An 18,005-nucleotide genomic window follows, 5' to 3' on the forward strand; every position below is an offset into this window, starting at 1 on the left:
AAGTCAAATGATGCCCTAAATCCATTCTAAGGCTTGTAAAATTAGTTTGAATCACATGTGATTGATCTAAGGCCACCAAATCATTAATATAAGGAAGGTATAGGAGCTTACGGCCGTAAACTCCTAGTTTAGGGCCGTAAACTCCCTTTGATGGTTCCTTTGGTGGTTTAACTTATTCCTATACCTTAGATTAAATCCTAGCAACTTTTCCCCAAGTGATATTTGACCATTTAGCACCTTAAAACCCATCAACCATTAGTTCACGGCCGTGAACTCATGTGGTCATGGTCTTAGGGCCGTAAACTCCCTAAGGAGTTTACTCTTGAAGAGCAAACTCATTATCTAAGCCCTATTCGTCCGTAGATGTCACCCGGGTCACTCTAAACACTTGATTTGAAGTGTTTTCGCGTCTTGGAGTGTATAATCATATCTAATTAGTGATTCAAAGTCTAATTAGATACATTTGTATATCATTTCATATTACATAGGAACCTCACGCGTTATCAAGCCCCGAACCGACACTTAGCATCCAATCTGTCACGTTTTCTCGCCTGGTGAGTTCATACCCCTACCCTTTTTCAATGTTTTCAGGGGGGGGGGGGAATACAAGCAAAAGTACAAAAATATTTTGTACTTAAATTCATTATTTCATTTGAATGGTTTCGTAATCCGTACACTTTTAAGAATTGAAAACATATTAACAAATTGTTTGACTTGCAGAGTTGTTTTTCAAACCAATTTCAATTCTTCTTATATAGTGTTATACTTTACATTTCGCAATTGATTGTTCACACATATACTGTTAGAAATCATAGAACTTTGGTGATGTCCTTAATAAAACACCCCCTAGATACGAGTATGAAGGACAGGTATCATTAGAACTTAGTCAGGTCCTAGATAGTACTCCCCTTAGATACGAGAGTAAAGGACCAATAAAACAGGGTTTCTATATTAATAATTTTAGTTTTAAATTCATAAATCTTAAGATTGGAGACACGTCCTTCAGAACACTTCCCCTAGATACGAGAGTGGAGGAATATCCCTGTAACCAAAATCTCCGAATGGGAGAGCGTGACTTGAGTGTATAAATCTATACGGGATTAACTATCCCGCACCTAGTTGCTAGCTACAGCCGAACCGAAAGGTTCAAGGGTGAAAAAAGTCATAAAAGATATTGGCCCCATTCCGAGGCATATCTGGTCTGAAGTATGGTTAAGGAACTCGCAATCAAGATTTTGAAAGCTTTATACTTATTTATTAGTTTTATATACGTGTTAAAACTAATGTACATTTTAAGGTAACCAAACTTTCAGGAAACTTCACACACACACTTTAAGTATGGTAGATACTTGTACATTACTTTCAGATTCGATAACACTTCACAAACATTTTAGGAAAATAAGGGTTTTTCCTGGGATAATTGAACTTGTTCTTAATAAGAGTGTGTAAAAATCAGATAACAAACTGTTCTTAATCAAACTGGGTAACAAACGGGTAACTAAACTTTACTTTTAAGAAAATATGGGATTTTCTTGGGTTCGTAACTTTTTCAGAAAAACCGGAAGGAAACTTGTACATTTTCAGAAAACAAAACCGCTTATGAACTCACCAGCTTTATGCTGATTTTTAAATTGCTTGTATTCTCAGGTCCACATTAGACAGGTACCCGCGATCCTTTTTGGAGAAGACGGAGTACGTAGAAGACACGTCTTACTTTTTTTCATATATATATATATATATATATATATATATATATATATATATATATATATATATATATATATATATATATATATATCACATTTGTAACACTTGACTTTTAAACAAATGTAAATTCTAATATGTAATGTAATGGTTGTTTACTTTGCTTACTATATACATTGGTTGTGATATTCATGATGTCCTCCGCCCCGGAATGTTTCCGCCTTCGGTTTCGGGGTGTGACAATGATTGGGGATTTAATGACACCTATTTGCATGTTATCCGTACCTCTTTATCACACACATCTGTGTCATTAAAGTGGTTGTTTTCTAGTAATGATATACTGTTCCACATAATTATTGATGCATCAATACTACATGAAAATATCATATTTTCCTGCTTTTGTTTAAACTTAAAAAATACCAACGTGCTTTAAATATCATATTTTCATTTAAACTCAAACAATACCATCATGAATTGCTTTATTTGCTTCTTGTAGCATCTTACTTTAGTTGCTTGTTATAACATCCTACATGACTATAAATGTATCAAAGCCATCAGAGAAATATTATTTTTTTCTTCTTTTGGTTGAATATATAAATTTGCAACAAACTTTGTTTTATTTGCTTATTATAGCATCCTACTTGTAGATTGTGAATTCACTCCAAGTTGTATTATGAATCCAGACACTTAAAAAGGTATAAATTAAGTTGTTCATTATTTACCTTTATTTTTTGGTATATTTATCGTTCCTTTATTATATATTCTTTACATCTTACTGAACTAATGTAAACATGTGACTCTTTTAACTCAGGATATGACGGTTTACTTAATATTTGGAACACCAATACTAACAATAACACCAACACCAGTTTTCTTTTTCATCTTATAGTTTCATTGGTATCTTGCTTTGATCAATGTTTAAAAATGTAAACATTACAACGAAAAGGATAAAAAAAGGTGGCAATAGTAATCAACAACCCTATTTGCTTTGAACTTAGGTTTTCCTTGCAAAAATTAATAATAATAATAGTAATAAAAATAATTATTGGAAAAGGATTTGGTCGAAGGTACCATTTTTTTATAAAAAATATTAGCACATTCTGGAATTTCCATAGAACTTGTATCGTAGAAAGATTCATGTTTCCAAACAATCTTTCTGATTCTTGTAAAGACTTGATATGTCCACCCAAAGGATGTAAATCCGCAGTTTCGAAGTGTGAAGATTAGAAATTAGCAAAGCTGAATAGGGTAGTGGGTGAAGAAATAAAACATCAAACCCATTGAAAATAAAAGCACGATTCAAAGCAAAAAGGTTGCTCACCCGAAGACCACCATGAACCTTCTGCGCCATCACCTTCTTCCAACTTACCCAAGTCATTTTATTTTCTTAGAAATCAGCCCCCAAAAAGAAAGAATCTCTCATAGATTCCAGGTTTTTAAGAACACCTTCCGAATCCTTAAAAGAGAAATAAAATAAGTGGGAAGAGCACCCAAGACTGATTTTAACAATGTCAATCTACCACCCACCGAAAGAGATTTAACTTTACAATTTGATAGCTTACAAGTAACTTTACAAATAGCATCACTCCAAGCTTCCACCAGAGACATATTTTCCCATTGGAAGACCCAAAAAAGTAAACAAGAACTTGCTAGCCACACAAACAATTGAAGCGGTCATCTCATCTAACACTGATTGATTAACACCGATAACCATAATGTGACTTTTATGAGTATTAATTTGAGATATGAGATTAGGTAAAAAATTGAAGCATTCTAATGATGGTCACAACATTTTCTTTAGACTATTAGCCAAAGAAGATAACATCGTCCGCATAAGACATGTGAGACAAAGGAAACCCGATCATCACTTCCCAGTTCCCACAAGAAGACCTATAAACAATCCTTTATTAGTAACTTTTTGGTAAGCAAAATGTAAACTTTCCATGACGAGGATAAATCAAGAAGGGGCGAGGAGGTCTCCTTGGTGCAAACCACAATGAAACTGGAACTCATCCATTGGGGGCACCATTAACTAAAACAGATCCCATAGATGAGGACATATGTACGTGTATAAACTTTAGGTATTTAAACATATCAATATACATGAATAGTAATAGCTTGAATCCTTAAAATACTATAAAGTTTTATAAGGTGCTTGTTATAGTATACAATGTCACAAAAAAATCATATGTTTTTGTACCATGCAAGATGTGTTGTGTGGACTAGTTATTTTACGGTAAAATAACTATACTACGTATACGAAAAGTTTATGCTAGTTTATTTGTAAAAATATGGAAAATTGGTAAATAAGATTTTTTAAAACTAGATTTATTGTATTTTCGCATAAAGGATAATATATTTGTATAAACAAAACATATAGGCACATGTATCACACTACTCCCCCCTCGAAATAATTAAAAATATTAAAAAGGGGACGTAAGCACTCACTCTTGAAGCGTGCGTTCCATTTGTTTGAATTCGTTTTTTTTTTTTTAAGAAACTTGTCGTGAGAAACCGCAAATCCATCATTCTTGAACTTTGAGATACTCTCAGGACCATTTCATAATAAATTTAAACTATTGGGGGCCATTTCAGTAATTTAATTAACAAAAATAAGATTCTTTTGGTTAAAATAAATAAAAGGAGGGACTAAAATGATTCAAATAGGATTAATTTTTGAATATTCGGATAAGTTTTCCTTAAAATAACCAAGGAAGGGCTTTTTTTTGAATAAATGGGTCCAATATTTGTGGGTTTCCATTGATTTCAAATAAATGTTTTTGATAAGGGTTCATTTTGTCATTTTTAATAGAATTTAAAAGGGATAAGCGCTTTTATGAAAAGGATTCTCATCGAGGGACTAATTGTGTTTAAAGGTCCAACTTAATAAAAAGTTAGGGCTTTTTATGCCCGTTTCCTTTTGTTTATCGGGCAAAGGGAAGAACAACTACAAGCAGACGAACGAAGAGAGGGAAGAAGAGGCACGAAGGCAGCGACCATACGCCCCCGATATTGGCTAGATTCGTGGAAAGAGAAGCTCGGAAACGGAAGGGAGGTGGTCTCGGTGTTGGTAATCGATTGAATGAGGGAGCTTCTCTGGTGTCTGGCCGAACCGAAGGAGGGGAAGAGACGAAAGCAGCGAAGCTCTCTCTTTCTCGTCTAGCTGCGAGGCGCGAATGAAGAACGAGGTCCGAAGGAGAGTCCGTGAGGGGATAGGTCAGCAGCGACGTCGTGGTTGGCCTCGGTAGGGATTGGCAGCAAGGATCCTCGGAAGGAAAGGAAAGGTACGAGGTTAAGGGATCAAAGGGGGCTGTCGCCTCCCGTGTTTGCTCCGGGGAAACACCCACTTCGCTGGGTTTTGCTCGACCGAAGGAGAAGTGGAGGTTGTGAGGGGTGGGCTATTTGGGATCGGTGGTGATAGGTAGCCTTCCTGTTATTTATTTATTTATTTATTTTGATTTGGTATCCGTAAACATGTTGATGAAATAGACAGGAAATTCGATCAAGGGTGTTTTGTTTGCTTCTTTTTTTTTTTTTTTTTTTTTTTTTTTTTTTTTTTGTGGTTGTGTTTGTGTGTGGGTATTTGGGTTTTGGTGTTTGACAGGGGAAAATGAAGAACGAATGTTGGAGGTTGCGGCTTGCCATCGGTATAAAAGAAGAACAAAAAGGGTACGAATACTCTGATTATTATTTAGAGAAACTTGTAGTATTTCTTTTGGCTAGATGAACACTACTAAGTTGTACAATATTTTGGTAAAGAGTATAAGTTTCATTTTGTTTTGGCTGTCAATTTCAGATTCATGTATCCAAACAATCTTTCTGATTCTTGTGAAGACCTGATATATCCACCCAAAGGATCTAAATCTGCAGCTTTGAAGTGTGAAGATTTGAAATTAGTAAAGCTGAATAGGGACTCCCCGAACAGAGGATGTGAACAAACATATGCAGAATCTTGAGAGGACATAATGTACTAGATGGTTTTTTTTGGTAAGAAAGAATGATTTTGGCTAAGGGCGCAAAAAAGAGAGAAATAACAAAAAACTGTTGTGATAATGGGGTGTAATTTTTAGTTAAGTTTATATAATTTTTTAAATTTTAGTTTAATGAAAAATAATTGGGTATTATTAATTTTTTTTTATTTATAAGTTTTTAGTTAAAATTTTTAATAATAATAAAGACTTTTTATATTAAATACTAATACTATTTGGTGAAATTTTGGAAGGTGGGTATTTGCTTAAAAGAAAGGAAGTAAAATGTTAAGTAGGATAATGATGTGGTTGAGATGATCTGAAATATTAGGATGCAACATCTTGGTCCAGTTTTATTGAATTATAAAGATTTGACGATGCATTACAATTGTAACTAAGAGACTATACGACTACAAGGTGAGGGAAATATGAGTATATGACAAAGCACTCTATGTCAATGCAGGATGTGATTCCATTCCATCCATGTTTCATATTGCATTATTAGATAACATAGAATTACAAGATTCCTTTTAAGAAAGGGGACTTGGTTATAGTGAAGTTGTAACCACATCACTTGAAAACTATGCCCAACAAGCTAGAAAAAAAAGGTATATTGGAGTTTTCCGATTCTAAAAAAATAGGGAGTTTACATACAGGTTGAAATTACGGATTGATGCTCAAATTCATGATGTTGTTCATGTTACATTGAAAAGGAAAAATTATGGGGAAGTCGTTGGAATTTCCTTTTCCATTACCATTAGATTTTATTTATTGTAGGCCAGTCACGTATATGGGATAAAGTAGAGGTAAATCAAGAGGGCCAATTTAAACATCAGTTATAATTATAGCATGGAAAGGAATGCGTCACATTTCTGTTTTGCTACCTGGGAAGATGTAGAATGCTTCTTAAAAATTTATTATGATTTCAACCTTTAGGACAAGGTTAACATGGATGGGGAATATTGATAAAAGTTAATAAATGACACATCAGACAAGGAAAATTCATTTGGAAGAGAGAATTTGTTAAAGTAACCAATTTACCAACTTGATATAGATGATAGTTACATTGTAACATAATCTATTGTAAAAAAATTGACTTTTAGAAATAAATAGTGAAAGACGAAAAGGGCAAAAGTACTTTGCATGCTAATTAATGTGATTCATTCTTCTTCTTCTCACGTACTTTGAGTCTTTCTCTTTCTCATCTATTCTATTTTCTAAATTGACAAACGATTCTTATCATACATGCTATATCATGCCTCCAACTTTTATGAAAGAAGAAGTTTAATTAGTGAAATAAATTATTAGGGATTTGAAAAAGTAATGATGGAGGTAGGTGAATTTGAAATCTAAAATCATGTTTCAGTTTTGGATATTGATTCATTTGTCTGTCAATAAAGTATGGGTGTGTAGCTCGTTCATTGAACATGTCACACTCTCAATCCGGAACGGCGGAAACATTGGGGGCGGAGGACTTTATGTACAGTATCACAACAATGCATAATACTAATCAAAGTACAACAACCATTGTATTACACGTTAATTGCCAAAAAAAGTGAACCTAATAATTTTATCTTATGTTGAAAAAAAAAAGAAAAAAAAAGTCAGCTGACTAACAGTCAACTTCCACTCAATTTGGAAGTCATTCAGGATCAACCACATAATTGTGATTCTGCAACAAATATATTCCCCCATTAAGTTAATAATATCTATTAATAACAATAATGATACTAATATATAATACCTGGGCACTAATCTCAACACTTCCATTTCTGAGGTTACGAACTGGATGATTTCCTCCATGATGACCAAATTTCATTTTATATGTCTTTCCACCTAAGGCCTGTCCAAGCAACTGATGTCCCATGCAATTTCCAAAAATAGGAACATTTCCCATAATAGCCTTAACTGTCTCAACAGCATAAGGTATAGCAGAAGGGTCACCTGGTCCATTGCTGAAAAGTACCCCCATCTGGTTTCATTTTAAGAGTCTCAGATGCTAGCCATGTTGAAGGAACAATCATGATTTTACACCCATACGATGCCAATCGCCTCAATATATTGTGCTTGATTCCAAAATCATATGCCACCACCTTCATTTAAACAGGAATTTAATAAATAAGTTAAAACTATTAAGAAGAAATGAAAGTAAGATGCTATAATCAACAATTCTGAACATGTACATCGATGCTTGGTTGCGTTTATAAAAGAAACTCACATGAAAAGTCGCGTCATGCCTTTTGTTGGAGTTAAAAATTAAAATCTCATTCCATATCGGTCTTACCAACCCATTCACAAGGCTTCTTACAAGTGACGGTAGAAATTAAATCCACACCTGCAGAAAATGTCGAAGAAATGGAATGCAATTCAGTGAAAAAACTGAATCGTACGTAAACATATATAATGAAGACATTTTGGTCTTTTTAAGATTCCCATATCATATAGAGTAGACAAGGCCATTACCAACGATATCCCATGTGTGTGACATCTCCAGATGTTCTTTTTAGCTATGTGGATACACAAAACAATGAAAACAAATAGAAGAAATAAAGCAGAATTATATATGCACATCAAAGTAATTTTTAGCTACATTCAAAGTTATAATCAACAGTTCATTTTTATCCCACATAAAAGTAATTTTATGTTTTTCTTGAATAAGATGGATGAAAACAATGTGATAAAAGATGTTGAAGCACAGATGTGCTAATAACATTTCGTAAATGTTATACATTAGAATGAATTCCCAAATACATAATAAATGATGACCTAATTTCTTAAACAAAATTAGAAAACTATTAACACGACTTTCACTTGGGCATTGTATCAAACAGTTGGTGTGTAAAGTGGAAGTAGAAAGAAACAGTAAATTACCAGCACTGCATCTCCAAGCACAAGACCATTATGCACACGATTTTGCAATTGAACTGATGAGGAGTCATACAGGTTGTCTAAACTCATTAAAACCCTACCTACAACAAATATGTAAGATGAGAAATGGGTTTGGGAAGAACAATGTGATAAAGGTCGCAATTCAACTAAAACTCTAGTATACCTGATTCAGTGGGTGGAGGTTTCACCATTAAGGTCGTTGGAAGCAGGAGAAAAAGAGAAGAAGAAAATGATTAATATTAAAGATCAGGGGAAAACGTAACTTGCTGAATTCATTTGAGAGAGTTTGAATTTTGATTTATATCCATACATTGGCACTCGTTGTACCTCTTATCGAACCTAAAAACCTACGAATTAACCTGAAGCCCTTTCAAAACCGGAATGGGCCGATTAGTGGTTTTCGAATGGCTTGGATGGAATCTCTATAGTATAAATATAGAGATTGTTAAGTACATTAGGAAAATGATTAATATTGAAGGTTTCACCATTAAGGTCGTTGGAAGCAAGAGAAAAAAAGAGGAAGAAAATTATTGATATTTAAGACTAGGGAAAAACGAAATATACCTGAATTCATTTGGAAGAATTAGAATTTTGATTTTGATTTTATGGAGAAGAATAAACATCGGAGAAGGATCAGAGGTAAAATGAAGGGAGAACTAAAAAGAATGTGAAGATGAAGCGAAGGATGGAGTTTATCGCAATCGTAATCATAACCTAATGATAAGAGTGCAGCGTTGGTATTTCACTTTAAACATTGGAGCGGGAAAAATAGATTGGAAGGGGCTTAGAGTATGCCACGTGAAAAAGAAAGCTCTTATTTATTAGGATAGGAGAGGATATATATATATATATATATATATATATATATATATATATATATATATAATTTCTGCTTAGTTTAATAATATCATGTGTTTCAAAAAAGTTCAATATAAAAACATGTGAATACGATAATCTATATATTTTACAAAAATAACTATCAACAAAACATGGTATTTAGCAAATAATATGTACAAAAAATAATGGTTACTACTACATGACTAACAATAATGTCGTGAATATATCAATATATTGAATAAGTATTATTTCAATATTAGGAAGAAATTGTGACTTAAACATGACATTATCACATATAATGTACCTACTTAAGACCATTTTAATTAAGCATTATTTAAATATTAGGACTAAAGTGTAGCCTTAAACATGGCATTATAAAATATGATATAAATTTTCCTTTTTTGTTTGACCAAATGACCTATGATATAAAAAAAAACAACTGAAGAACAAGAAAACCGTGATATAAAAAAAGAACCAAAAAACTGAAAACCGAACAACTGAAGATTTTACATAAGGAAATTGTGGCAAATAAAGCATCTTAACGTAGTATGCTTTATATGATTTTATGGCATCCTACATTATAATCTTTTTCACTACAAAAATATAAGCCTTTCACGACATTTGAGGCGCCCCTCGCTTTTAAATAATTAGGAGGGGAATGAAAGCCCCAAAAATTTGAAGTACCTCGCCTTCCTCTATATCGTCACTCTCTCCTCTAGATCTCAACACGCCGGCCATAATTCTCTCCCTTCATTCTCTCTACAAACTCTAAGTCAACCCTCGCCTTCCACTATATTTTTTTAGAACATTTAATATCGTGACATGCAAAAATGTGTGTCGTATTCCTTTATGATAAAGACTATAATGACATGCAATGCGTAGCGTGTTGTAAATACGTGCCGTAAGCTTGTCACACGCAAATGTGTGTCGCCCTCCTTTATGACTGGGGATTTAATGACACCTATTTTCATGTCATCCGTACCTCTTTATCATACACAATCCGTGTCATTAAAGTGGTTGTTTTCTAGTAACGATATATTGTTCCACATAATTATTGATGCATCAATACTACATGAAAATATCATATTTTCCTACTTTTGTTTAAACTTAAAAAATACCAACGTGCTTTAAATATCATATTTTCGTTTAAACTCAAAAAATACCATCATGAATTGCTTTATCTGCTTATTATAGCATTCTTCTTTATTGGCTTGTTATAGCATCCCACATGATTAATATAGATGTGTGAAAACCACTAGAAATTATTATGTTTTCTTAATTTTGTTAAACTAAAAGTTAGTAGTGTACTTTGTGTTTTCATTATTATAGAATCCTAAATGAATATAGATGTATCAAATCCATTTGAAAATATCATATTTCCGATTTTAGTAAAGTAAAAAAAATAGCAATGTACTTTTCTTTATTTGCTTCTTGTAGCATCTTACTTTAGTTGCTTGTTATAACATGCTACATGACTATAAATGTATCAAAGCCATCAAAGAAATATTATTTTTTTCTTCTTTTGGTTGAATATTTAAATTTGCAACAAACTTTGTTTTATTTGCTTATCATAGCATCCTACTTGTAGATTGTGAATTCACTCCAAGTTGTATTATGAATCCAGACACTTAAAAAGGTATTAATTAAGTTGTTCATTATTTACCTTTTTTTGGGTATATTTATCGTTCCTTTATTACATATTCTTTACATCTTACTGAACTAATGTAAACATGTGACTCTTTTAACTCAGGATATGACGATTTACTTAATATGTGGAACACCAATACTAACAATAACACCAACACCAGTTTTCTTTTTCATCTTATAGTTTCATTGGTATCTTGCTTTGATCAATGTTTAAAAATTTAAACATTACAACGAAAAGGATTAAAAAAAAGGTGGCAATAGTAATCAACAACCCTATTTGCTTTGAACTTAGGTTTTCCTTGCAAAAAATAATAATAACAATAGTAATAAAAATAATTATTGGAATACGATTTGGTCGAAGGTACCATTTTTTTATAAAAAATATTAGCACATTCTGGAATTTCCATAGAACTTGTATCGTAGAAAGATTCATGTTTCCAAACAATCTTTCTGATTCTTGTAAAGACTTGATATGTCCACCCAAAGGATGTAAATTTGCAGCTTCAAAGTGTGAAGATTAGAAATTAGCAAAATTGAATACGGACTCCCCGAATAGAGGTTGTGAACAAACATACACAATGTATAGCCATAACAAGTTGAACCCATAAAGTAGTGGGAGAAGAAATAAAACATCAAACCCATGAAAATAAAAGCACGATTCAAAGAAAATAGGTTGCTCACCCGAAGACCCCCATGAACCTTCTGCGCCATCACCTTCTTCCAACTCAGCCAAATCATTTTATTTTCTTACAAATCATCCCCCAAAAAGAAAGAATCTCTTATAGATTCAAGGTTTTTAAGAACACCTTCCGGAGCCTTAAAAGAGAAATAAAATAAGTGGGAAGAGCACCAAAGGCTGATTTTAAGAATGTCAATCTACCACCCACTGAAAGAGATTTAACTTTCCAATTTGACAGCTTACAAGTAACTTTACAAATAACATCACTCCAAGCTTCCACCAAAGACGTATTTTCCCATAAGAAGACCTAAATATGTAAACAAGAACTTGCTAGCCACACGACCAATTGAAGCGATCATCTGATCTAACACTGATTGATTGACACCGATAACCATAATCTGACTTTTATAAAGTATTAATTTGAGATATGAGATCAGGTAAGAGCAATGAAGCATTCTAATGATGGTCACACCATTTTCTTTAGACTATTAGCCAAAGAAGATAACATCATCCGCATAAGACATGTGAGACAAAGGAAACCCGATCATCACTTCCCAGTTCCCACAAGAAGACCTATAAGCAATCCTCTGTTAGTAACTTTTTAGTAAGCAATATGTAAACTTTCCATGATGAGGATAAATCAAGAAGGGGCGAGGAGGTCTCCTTGGCGTAAACCACGATGAAACTGGAACTCATTCGTTGGGGTCACCATTAACTAAAACAGATCCCATAGACGAGGACAAATAGTCACGAATCCATATTCTCTATTTATCTCCAAAGCCGAAACCACAAAATATCATCAAGATAATCCGAACGAATCGAGTCATATGCTTTTTGAAAGTCAACCTTACAAACAAGTACTTTATATTTACAAGTCTTAAACCAAGAGAAAACTTCGTATAGAATCATCAGACCATCTAATATTTGCCTCCCTTTTATAAAAGTAGATTGTTCTTGATTCAAAACAGAACCAATCACTAGGCTGAGTCTATTAGCAAAAAAGTTTACCAACAATTTTGTATTGGCACCCAGTTAGACTAATAAGTCTAAAATTACCAACCAACTTCGCATCATGACCTTTGGAATCAAAGCAATAAGCAGAGGATTAAAAGCTTTGGAAAATGACTCGATCTAAAGAATTCTAAAACTTCCTGAACCACACCATCTCCTAATAAATATATAAACTTTTTGAAAAAAAAATCAAAAGTAAAATCATCAGAGCAGGAGCCTTAAAATAGTTTTGAAAGCCACCAATTCTGTGGTCGGTAGTGAGAGAGAGATATTCTAATTAATGTTTATAGTGAGTCCTATAACCGAGCTATGTGACTGAATGTACTCCCTACAACGCTTTATTGGACATTGTAATAACAATTATAGACACTTATCACCCGTTTCGATTGACCGGTTGAGATTGTAGCTAGCAACCACAGGTAGGGATGTCAACTCCATATAGATCTATACATATGTATCCCGCTCCGAAGATTAATAGTTATAATAGTGTGGGTATGCTAAGTGTTTAAACTCAGCTAATGAATATAGTCTCACTAAAAAGCCCTTAACTAAAAAAATATGTGAATAGCTTTCAGCCCAACTTAATTGTGGTTAAATCACTAGGCATAATGAATTTCATTGTATAAAGTCAATAAAAGTCGGGTGTGCTTGGTATGTATATAAAAGTGTAATGTACTCGCTTTTATAAAGAACATATGTATATGTATAAACTTTAAGTATTTAAATATAACAATATACATGAATAGTAATAACTTAAATCCTTAAAATACTATAAAGTTTTAAAAGATGCTTGTTATAATATACAATGTCACAAAAAAATCATATGTTTTTATACCATGCAAGATGTGATGTGTGGACTAGTTATTTTACGATAAAATAACCATGATACATATACGAAAAGTTTATGCTGGTTTATTTGTAAAAATATGGTAAATTGGTAAATAAGAATTTTTTTTTTAAAACTAGATTTATCGTATTTTCGCATAAAGGATAATATATTTGTATAAATTTAAATTATTGGGGGTTGTTTTGGTAATTTAATTAACCAAAATAAAATTGCTTTGGTTAAAATAAATAAAAGGAGGAACTAAAATGATTCAAATAGGATTAATTTTTGAAATTAGTTTTGCTAAAAATAACCAAGGGGGGGCTTTTTTTGAATAAATGGGTCCAATATTTGTGGGTTTCCGATGGATTTCAAATAAATGTTCTGATAAGGGTTCATTTTGTCATTTTTAATAGAATTTAAAAGGGATTAGCGCTTTTAAGAAAAGGAGTCTCATCGAGGGACTAATTGTGTTTAAAGGTCCAACTTAAAAAGTTAGGGCTTTTTATGCCCGTTTCCTTTTGTTGATCGAGCAAAGGGAAGAACAACTACAAGCAGACGAACGAAGAGAGGGAAGAAGAGGCACGAAGGCAGCGACCATACGCCCCCGATATTGGCTAGATTCGGGGAAAGAGAAGCTCGGAAACGGAAGGGAAGTGGTCTCGGTGTTGGTAATCGATTGAATGAGGGGGCTTCTCTGGTGTCTGGCCGAACCGAAGGAGGGGAAGAGACGAAAGCAGCGAAGCTCTCTCTTTCTCGTCTAGCTGTGAGGCGCAAATGAAGAACGAGGTCCGAAGGAGAGTCCGAGAGGGGATAGGTCAGCAGCGACGTCGTGGTTGGCCTCGGTAGGGATTGGCAGCAAGGGTCGTCGGAAGGAAAGGAAAGGTATGAGGTTAAGGGATCAAAGGGGGCTGTCGCCTCCCGTGTTTGCTCCGGGGAAACACCCACTTTGGTGGGTTTTGCTCGACGGAAGGAGAAGTGAAGGTTGTGAGGGGTGGGCTATTTGGGATCGGTGGTGATTGGTAGCCTTCCTTTTTTTTTTTGAATTGGTATCCATAAACATGTTAATGAAATAGACAGGAAATTCGATCAAGGGTGTTTTATTCGCTTCTTTTTTTTGTGGTGTGTGTGGCTATTTGGGTTTTGGTGTTTGACACGGGAAAATGAAGAAGGAGGTTGCTGCTTGCCATCGGTATAAAAGAAGAACAAAAAGGGTAAGAATACTCTGATTATTATTTAGAGAAACTTGTAGTATTTCTTTTGGCTAGATGAACACTACTAAGTTGTACAATTTTTTGGTAAAGAGTATAAGTTTCATTTTGTTTTGGCTGTAAATTTCATATTCATGTATCCAAACAATCTTTCTGATTCTTGTGAAGACCTGATATATCCACGCAAAGGATCTAAATCTGCAGCTTTGAAGTGTGAAGATTTGAAATTAGTAAAGTTGAATAGGGTGTAATTTTTAGTTAAGTTTATATAATTTTTAAAATTTTAGTTTAATGAAAAATAGTTGGGTATTAGTAATCTTTTTTTTTTTATAATTTTTTAGTTAAAATTTTTAAAAATTTTAAAGATTTTTTATATTAAATACTAATACTATTTGGTGAAATTTTGGAAGGTGGGTATTTGCTTAAAAGAAAGGAAGTAAAATGTTAAGAAGGATAATGATGTGGTTGAGATGATCTGAAATATTAGGATGCAACATCTTGGTCCAGTTTGATTGAATTATAAATATTTGACGATGCATTGCAATTGTAACTAAGAGACTATACGACTACAAGGTGAGGGAAATATGAGTATATGACAAAGCACTCTATGTTAATGCAGGATGTGATTCCATTCCATCTATGTTTCATATTGCGTTATTAGGTAACATAGAATTACAAGATTCCAAAAAAAGTGTTGTTCCTTTTAAGAAAGGGGACTTGGTTATAGTGAAGTTGCAACCACATCACTTGAAAACTATGCCCAACAAGCTAGAAAAAAAAGGTATATTGGAGTTTTCTGATTCAAAAAAATACGCAGTTTACAAGACCATTATGTGCAATCAGTACGACATTTGTCACCACAGGCCACCCAGCCTAGCTGTTCCATGCAAATCTGGTGCAAGATTGTCAGTCCCATATAGCTCTATAGCCAAGTGTCATGTTCTCCCTCTAGGAGACTCTGGTTATAATTTCAGGACTTGGTTGGTAGTTAGATAAGTACTTGAAGTGTGTCTCACAAATGCTATATTGATGATTACATGTAGAATAATGAAAAGTTACCTTGTAATGAACAAACTATAAGTATGTTTCATAAACTATATTTAATATAGTTTACATATTTTTTTTCTATAATGTACTCTGAATATGTAAAGTAGTGCATAATGTCCATAAACTATACTCATTATAGTATATATGTTTGTTGTCTGTTTTGTAATCTGAACCTTGAAAGCAATGTGTAGGTTTCATAAACTATACCTACTATAGTTTATATGTTCATGTTTTTCTGTAATGAAAACCTTTGTCAAATTTGTAAAATCTGTAATATTGTAGTTTCCTTGAAATCCAATGTTTATATCCAAATGGTACTAAAATAGTTTGCATAATTTATATTTTTGTTTAACAAGTTTGAAAACCATTTTATACTTATATAAATATAGTATTTATTTAATTGTGATTAAATAGACATTCGAATAAGTAATTCTGCCTCAAGCCCAAAACCAAACAAGGAACAAAAAATGAAGTTAAATTACCAATTCTAAGTTTGTTGAATCCTAATCATATAATTTTAATATATATATATATATATATATATATATATATATATATATATATATATATATATATAATTGTGATAACGGAAAAAAATTATAAACATTAAAAATATTTAGATATTAACACAATTTTTATTGTGTTACACCTGTATTCCCCCCCCCCCCCTCCCTAAATAGTTAAAAATTATGAAAACGTAGGGGTATCAACTCACATTTTGTGAGTGTCTGAGTGAAGATATGGTGTAGTAGATTTAATTCTACAAGTTAGAATGTGACACCCAAGATTTTGAAAGCCAAGAAAGTAAAGGAAACCCTAAATTTTAGGAGGGACTCGGCGAGTCCAAGGAAGGACTCGGCGAGTCGGAGCGGGATCCGGGTCGAGGAGTAAGTGACCAACTCGGCTAGTCGGCCAAGTGGACTCGGCGAGTCTCACTACAAGAAAAAAGGCCTTTTACGACGCTCATTGTGCGTCGTAAACGGCTCAGACGACACGCAAATGCGTGTCAAGGAAGGCCCTGTCATAAAGAGAGACGACGCGCATTTACGACGCTCATTTACGACGCACAATTACGATGCGTGTTTACGTCACGCAATGCGTATCAAGAAAGGCCCTGTCATAAAGGAAGACGACACGCATTTGCGTGTCGTAACCTTACGACGCGCGTGTTAATGGCACGCAATGCGTATCAAAAAAGCCCCTGTCAAGAAAGACCATGTCATAAATGAAGATGACACACATTTTTGCATATCGTAATTTTAAATTTTAAAAAAAAAAAATTTATTTATGGATTTACTTATTTTCATATTAAATTTGCATTTCATGTCACATAATGGAAAATAAAATACCATATACAAGTAATACAATGCATTGCACAAAAGTTAATGTTATACAAATAATCATTCCAATAGTAGACAAAATAATTAGATACAAGAAATATGAAAAACTTGAAATCCCTGAGATTAATAGTTCTAACAGAAACTTCATGTGAGATACATACAGTTGGACCAGTAAGCAAGGATGTTCCTGAATCCACAATAGTAGCACAAGAACACGTATACATCTTCTGCTACTGTTGAAGGTCGTCATGATAGCTGTTATGATTTAAGCATATATAACAAAAAACCAATAAGTGACTATGAGAATTTAGATAGCGACAAATCCAATTTAAATGGACGAATGAGAAACAATGGACTTTAAAAACTTACATGTAACAAAATGATCAAAGGCTTCATGGTATGAAAAGGATACATATACTGGTATCGGCTCACGGAGCTCTAATTCCTCAACAGATATGACCGTGCTTGTATCCGTGTGAACCATTGAATCATCTCCATATATGCCTAACCACCTTCTTCTTCTCCTTGCATCCTTTCCCCATCCATGGATTGTATCTCTTATACTTTGTGGAATTAATGTTGCCTAGCTTGTAATTCGTACCCATCTGTGTACAATAATACACTGTTCATGTTACTATATCCCATATCATTGCGACATTGTCATATAAGTGTCTGTATATGTCAGAGTCTCCCACATCTTTTTGGATATTTTCATGAAAAAATCATACCTCGGTAACTAGGGCATAGAGTGGTGGGGTGATATAGCTGCATAAGAATTGGCCCACAAACCTGGATAATGGAAACAAGAGATAAGAATACTTAGAGGTTTAATTTTGTATGAAATTC

The 18,005-nt window shown here is 33.5% G+C and overlaps 1 long non-coding RNA gene and 1 pseudogene across 1 annotated transcript; both read right to left on the reverse strand.

The window, feature by feature from the left end:
- Nucleotides 1-7,314: 7,314 nt before the first annotated feature.
- Nucleotides 7,315-8,175, reverse strand: LOC145089733 (carbamoyl phosphate synthase small chain, chloroplastic-like; annotated as a pseudogene).
- A 196-nt stretch (nucleotides 8,176-8,371) lies between these two features.
- On the reverse strand, nucleotides 8,372-9,299 carry LOC145090553 (uncharacterized). The gene is made up of 3 exons (XR_013701645.1): nucleotides 9,126-9,299; nucleotides 8,725-8,983; nucleotides 8,372-8,641 (listed from the first exon to the last, which is right to left on the reverse strand). It is a non-coding gene; the product is annotated as an uncharacterized LOC145090553 (long non-coding RNA).
- Nucleotides 9,300-18,005: the final 8,706 nt, after the last annotated feature.

This window comes from Lactuca serriola, chromosome 2 (assembly GCF_051521515.1).
Source record: "Lactuca serriola cultivar US96UC23 chromosome 2, Lser_US96UC23_V15, whole genome shotgun sequence".
Taxonomy (NCBI): Eukaryota; Viridiplantae; Streptophyta; class Magnoliopsida; order Asterales; family Asteraceae; genus Lactuca; species Lactuca serriola.